This window comes from Seriola aureovittata, chromosome 4 (genome assembly GCF_021018895.1).
Source record: "Seriola aureovittata isolate HTS-2021-v1 ecotype China chromosome 4, ASM2101889v1, whole genome shotgun sequence".
NCBI classification, from domain to species: Eukaryota; Metazoa; Chordata; class Actinopteri; order Carangiformes; family Carangidae; genus Seriola; species Seriola aureovittata.
Genome location: NC_079367.1, coordinates 23385008 through 23392508, shown reverse-complemented (window position 1 = coordinate 23392508; position 7501 = coordinate 23385008).

The window sequence follows — 7501 nt, the reverse complement described above, 5'->3', positions numbered from 1 at the left end:
AGGAAATATTATTTCAGTGCTTTTACTTCAAAATGTCACCTTTTATTTAATGTGTTACTTGATGTTTATTTGTAATTATTTTTCCTCATTTTGATAAGTAAATATTATCCATCACTCCAAGTAATATTAACTTAACAATTGTATTGACTGTACAACCTGACATAAGCAAGTAAAATTTACTTGGGTAATAGGAGGTCAGCTTGCAATATTGCGCATGCTCAGCAGGTGAGGTCAGAGTGCGTGGACCCTTGGGGTATGTATATGATTAATTAACTTTTTGTTTTTATGTTGGCTCGTCAGTGTTTGAATATTTTAGCCTGCTAGCTAGCTAGCTAAGGGCTCCTCAGCTCTTCCCGCGTCCGCTTTGGACTTGAGTCATAACGTACTTTTTCTGAGGTCAGTGGACATAGACACGCTTCTGAGCACAGGTAAACATGGCTACAGTGTGATAACTGTCCAGTGTGTGTGTTACACTGAACGTGAGGTGCGACTTTCGTCAAACGTAGGGCGTTCCTGTTGTGTTTTGAGGTCCGTTAATGTTAACGTTTACACAGAATGGAGGCACCATTTTGCTTGTTGATATTAGCCTGTTGGGTGAACTGACAACACAATGCCTGCTTTGTTCAGATACTTCTCTTAAAACCAGTAGGAGTTATTGAGCTTTTAACACTGCTGTTGTAGAGACTGTATCACTGTTATTGGTTTAAAATGTTTAAAAGGTCGTTAAGGGTGTTAGCCGCGAAGCTAACGCTAATCGAAAAAGGGCGCTAGCCGCTATGCTAACCCAGGCATTGTCTAACATTGAGGCTAGCCAAGCTAAGTTGCTATCACTGCAGTAACATTTAATGCAGTTTGTTAGTGAAGCAGTGATGGCACAGTTGACTTAGGAGTCAGTGTGTTATAAGAGTATTAATAAGAGTATAAGTTGCATCTGGGTTTCTAAGTCAAAACAAAACAGTGATGCAAAAAGATTGTTTTCTCCAAGAGTCTTTGAGGATTCTGAAAATATCAAGTGTTTTTAACAACCTTCTGGGTTTTTGAAACAATGCCAGTTTATCATCTCTGAGAAAATACGATTGTTACCTCTGACCCAAATGTACACTAATACATGAAAGGCACAAAGTAGGGTTAACTTGAACTGAGAAACATGTGAAAAGACATTTAATAACTTTAGTTAAGTCTTTATCTATGTAAAAGTAAATTGATTCAAATCAATACTTGTGTAAATTCTTTAACCAATGTCTTGTTCTGAACATTTTATTTCTGTTGCATTATTGTATAAGTATTAAATGGCCACTTTAATTAGCCAACCCTGCAAATCACCTCTTGTATATTCAGGAACTTTAAAGAAAATATCTATAGTATATTGACTTCTGAGCACTGATTTACATGTTTTTGACAGGATGTCAGCAAAGAAACCATCAGAGATGACCATGCTCATCACATCTTGAAGATCGTTGTCGTCCATGGAAATACTGCACAGGAAGACCACAGCCCTGACCATGTGTCGATCATCATCGAGGGAAAATAGGTTCTTGATGATTGTAAAAGTGTGGCAAAGGCTTGCCTGCTGCTGATGGGCTTTATCTATGCAATGAACCTGAGTTACCCACCAAAGTTGAAATACACATTCGAAGTGTTTCAGAAGCTCTTTCTTGAGCTTGACATCCTGAAGATGTCTCCCAAAGTCCGGGCTTTGCACAACAAACTCATATCATGAGATGACTGTTTTCATGCAAGTTTCTGAACCAACTGCATTGTTTAACTTGTGGTTCAGAGGAAATACTTGGTGGCTAGTAAGAAAAACTAGTTAAAGAAATATCCTGTTCTAAATGTTGAGCCTGAGCCCAGTTTGTGTATTCTGTTATGCTAACTGGCATATGGAATTGTATTGCAGGTAGAACACATTGTGAATGGTTACATACAATTGTTGGAGTTACCTTTTAAAGAAAGTAACATATTTCTGACTGCACTTTCATGTTTCTTGCAGTTTTTGCACTTTATGGTACTTGCCGTTATTGCACTTACTTGCAGTTTTTGCACTTTATGGTACTTGCAGTTGTTTCACTTTAAAGTGATACCTTTAGGCATTTCATTGGACATTTTCTTTGTAAATGTTCTTGTCAAGGCTCTCTGACATACAAAGCATCAGAGGTGTTCTTAAATTCTAACTGGCAACACTGTTTTGAAATGTATCTGGTAATGCCAGCGCCAGAGTCAGTATGTTGGAATACTGTAAGCAGTGACCTCTTTCACCAGTGTTGGAAAATAAAGGTAGTGTTAAAAAGGTTATTTCATGTTATGTGTTTCTTATTAGAATTTCCAGAGTAAAAATTACAAAGAATTTCTTTGTGGAAATTGTTACCGAGTCTTTTTCAAGTAAATGTTACTGAAATAATGCTAAATTAAGAACTAGGTCCAGCCATTTAAAAGCTTAGCAAAAAGCAAGTATTTTTTACAGAAATTTGTAAGTAAATGCAGTGGTAGTCTGAGTAAATTTTACAGAAGGGAAATGAGTAAAATTTACTAATAAAAACAGAAATTTTGCTAGTAAACTTTACAAGTGTTTCTTGGTTAAACTTAATACTTATTGGTATGTAGACTTTATTTGAGAATATCCTAAGTTAAATTTTAGGAATTTGTGTGTGGAAATTGTTACCGCGTTTTTTAAAAGTAAATCACACTCCACATTTTTTTCAGTGTGGATGCTTGAGAATCCTCACAGAAATCCTGGTAATCCTGCAAGCAAGCTTACTAATTATAAAGAATATGGGAATCCCATCACAATCCTGCCCATGTGGGCTGCAAACATATCAAATTATGTGTGTGCAGTTCAGAGCTCCAAATGTAAAAACACCCTTGAAAGCGGATAACAAACTAAAAGATATTTAAAAGTCTTACCACCTATAGTTTGCATTATTCATTTAACATCAGACATCTTTAGATTACAGATGTACAAGCATGCTGCACTCACATGTCCACTGTTAACCATCTTAAACCTTATCATGTTCAGGTTTGACTGGTTTCCATTTGTTAATGTGAAACTCTCCATAGTGCAAACTCTGTAAATTCTTTAAATCACTCAGGTTTATAATCTGATTCATCCATTTTTGATTGATGACCATCTAAACAGACTGGGAAGTATAGATGATAAAAACAAATGTGAATGAGCTAGTGGCAGACAATAGACTTAATAACTGTTATAAGTGTATTTCAAGTTCACATGCCTCCACAAACACAGTTATTGAGCATTTTACAATCGACCACTTGATTAAGAACATGAAGACACATCCAATCCCTGATGCTAATTAACCTCCTGACATAAAAATACACCAAGGCCTGAAAGTGACTTCCTGGCAATTAGGATTTAAAACTAGCAGACTGATGAACAGATTTCTGGATCTTTGATTAGACCTGTTGCTTTTTAGGGTCAGGCTTTTAGTAATTGTGTTTCTGCTCTGTGTCGGCGGCATTGAGCACAATAATGCATGACTGTGTTTGTGTTTTCTCTTGCCTGAGGGATACCGGCATGGTCCCACTAGACACGAGCATGGTTGCCAGTTTTAAGGTTTGAACAATGGACTGACATACTTAACCTCATCAGTCAGTGAACACTTTCTCTCATTTGGATTTTGAACTTGGCAGTGGGAGAAAGGTGGGGTACAATAATAAAGTTGCAGCCAAAGGGGCAACAATAATTTATGATGATCCCCGATGATGTTTATATCAAATACACACACTCTTTACTGCTTTGAGGATTATTATGGCACACACTATGAATTGAGAACATATGGCAGTGCTTAGCTGCCAAGTTTTTTTTTTCTTCTCAGGCTTACTATCCTCACAGCTCAATGAGGAGTGGTGAGATTGCTAACACTGAATGGGGATGTTAGCACAAAGGTGCACAGTCACAGTGGAATTACTGATTAATGTGCCTTCCCCAGCTAAGGCTCTTAAATTTCCCTTATTGTCATTATCATTTTTATTCAGTACACACAAAAAAATGCAATCCATGTAACTTTCCACATTCAAACTTTCACTTAAAACTGCACAATGACTCCTGGAACCCTTTTCAGACGAGAAATAGATGCAATTCTTTGGCAGTGGTTTCTTTATCCTCCTGCTCCTGTGAAACAAGAGCTTTGTAAGTTTTCATTTTCACCAAGAACCAAGCCACATTTGGTTTGCCAGGTGAACGAAAATAAATGCAATTAACAATCTTTTGTTATACTAAACAGGCAGTAGCCCACACACAGTAGAAGGATAGGACTACACAAGACTCTAGATCCTGGGGACCAGCTCTGAAAACCACTGCTCTATGAACTCCTCACTCAACTTCCACTCAAACCCTTGTGTTTACAACAATACTAGTAAGAGGTCCACTGTAACCTAATACCATTCTCTCTGTATGGTCAATCACACATTGATATGGCTCTATTTGAATCCCTCATGTCAACGTATAAACAAACTGCTTATCAGTTTGGCCTGCTTTGCATTGGCGTTGAATGCCATGGAGTGCTTGCTTTGAATTTCACCTAACATTTATCTATGTATCTCTCTGTCATTTGCCTGCAGCAGGCCAATTATATTGCATAATCAGCTGGGTTTTTCACATGTTTCCTTTGTGGCTGCATGTTTCAAATTTATTGCCATAATTTACAAATGTGAATGGCATCAGAAATCATTATGAATTTAGATTCAGTTGTTGTCCATTGTGAGTCCTTGTGTCAGATGACCAGTCCACAAACTGTGAAGTACTAGAATGTTCCAGTCTTGATGGGGTATCTTTAACTTTTCTTTCTGATCCACTATGAATATTGCCCTCCTTTTTTGAGGTCAGGTTTTTCACTTTATGACCCTCTTGGATTGCATCTCTAGCAAAGCCATGTGAAGTGATCAATCACGTTCCTTATAAAATGAATGGAGACAATATGGCTGTTGGGTGAATTGCTTTTGACACTGGAAAATGTGGATTTGTCTTTCCTGATAATTTAAATGGAAAATGGACTGAGTCTCCTGCAACATTTTGCCTGATTTTTCAATTTGTGCAAAGCTGTGGAAAAAGCTTAGTGTTAGTTTAATCACCACATGGGAACATGGAAGTTTTTATGACCACCATGCTGCTGGTTATTTGTCAGTGGTCTCACAAATGGCTTTGGAAGCCACAAGTCTTATAAAATAAGTAGCTGAATAATGAAATATCACTAAAACAACATAAATCAGACAGTGAAGGTGAGAGATTGGTAATAATACATTATATGGTCTACAACATACACTCGGAAAAAAATAATGTGTAATTACTTGCATTGTTTTAAATGAAATGATCTGCATATCAGTGCATTGAGATGATGATCTATTAGAAGAAAGAAATGGCTCTAGCCACATAACAGAAAAGCTCACGTTCATCAGATTCAAGTCTGAAACCAATTTCAGGACATTTCTGTCTAAATTATCTTTTATTTCCTCCTGTAAACAACTGTTGTGTAATCTTACCCAACATGGACTTCTCTCTGCACACTCACTCTGTGGTCAGGTCAGGAGCTGTGACCTTTTTTCTGTTGGCTGTTTACATGTTGGTGTCACAGACAGGCGTGAAAGAGCCTCTCCAGTTTCCATTATACACTGCCCTAATACCACATGCTTTGTGCACTTAATTAGTCTGTGAGCAGCTTGCTGCCTTTAAAGGTGAAAGTATACGGTGCGGGGTTAGTGCTGTGCATTTATTGGAAAAACACTGGAGAGTTGATCTATTGTTTGATGGAAGGACTCAAATGTAAATATAAACAAATGTGAGTGTGTGTGTATGTGAGTGAATAAATGTGGAGGAGAAAAAGACACAGCTGAAACAGCTGTAGCATGAACATGGTAGTTGTTTTTATTCAAGGTTCTTTAAGTATTCTGATAAGATTTAAGAGTTATATTAAACACTTCATTGTAAATATAAGCTGGCTGACCTGAGGTTAACAAACACAAGTTTGGTCAATAAGTAAAACTTATACAATGAGTTTTATAAGTTATGTAATTCTCAGAACTGCTGTTGTTCTAATCAGACAGAATAAGTGAAAACACCTGTGTTGGTGTGAAGGGTCTTAAATGTAGATACAGACAACAATAGCTTCTTGGTAAGAGTCCTTCTTTCCTTTTGAGCTCTAGCAGTTGTACACATGTACAATGTGGCAACAATACTTGAATACCCACAAAAACACACTGTTGTGTGTGAATTCTTGGGTGCCATTCTCCTTCCCTGCCCTGGGTTCGTCTAGTCTAGTCCAGTCGGAGAACCTCTGTTGTAAATCAGCATTCTACCCAGCGACAGCATGGTGAGAGCGATGGGAGCCAAGCAGTTTGAACTTCACTTCTCCAGTCGGCCGTCTGGAACAAGCCCAGCTACTGAGAGAGCTCTGAACAAGAGCGGCCTACTTCAAGTGGAAAGTATTTTAGCCTACAAACCCATCTGCTTTCATTTTGATTCCCCATCTAAATAGATAGTGTCTACAGCGTGTGGACGATTATGTATTTTACACTGCAATTCACTTCAAAAATATTGATGTTATGGAGATTTTCTCTCATTATCATAAGCTGTTCACTACGCAGGGTCTGCCTGGAGCTTGCAGTAACGTACTCAGCATCTCATAAAAGTTATAGCTCATAATTGCAAAACTTTTTACTGCTCATAGGAAACTATTAAGTTTGAAACTTTAAACTCAGACAAGAATGTCATTGATATCGTCAGAAACTGCCTGCTTGTTCCTTTGAGTCCCCTACATAAAAATAGTCTTTAATGTTGCCAGAAAAGTAACCCACATTGCACACATAATGCCTGTACATATGGACAATATCAAACATTAAAGACATAATTAGACACAGGTCTATGTGTGTGTCTAGACCTAACCAAGTAGTGTTTGCGCCTAAACCAAACCAAACCAAATAGTGACGGTTCCACAACTTTAACAGCATGTGTATTATTGTTACCATGATAACAAATTATGCTTCCAAGATGATACACATAAAAGTTTCTTTTAACTTATGAAGAGAAAGGAGTTATGGGTAACTGTAAGTTGCAGAGTAAGTCACTCAGAGGAACAAACACAAAGGTCTCTGGAACCTGAACAATGTGTTGTGCAGACCTGAGCATCAAGCAAGCTGATTGGTTTATCCAACTCCTGTTGCTCAAAATGGAGAAGAAAAAAACCACAACACTTGTGCACGAACACACACACACACACACACACACGCACACGCACACACAAACACAAACACACACATTGCTATGATACTTGAAATTTAGCTAAGGTTCTTCCCATTTCTCTTGATCATCTTTGAGATGTTTCTACATTGGAGTCCACCTGTGGGCAATTCAGTTGATTGCATGATGTGGAAAGGCACATATCTGTCTGTATAAGGTCTCACAGCTGACAATGCATATCAGGGCAAAAACCAAGCTATGGGGTCAAAGGAACTGCCTGTAGAGCTCAGAGACAGGATTGTGTTAATAGAACAA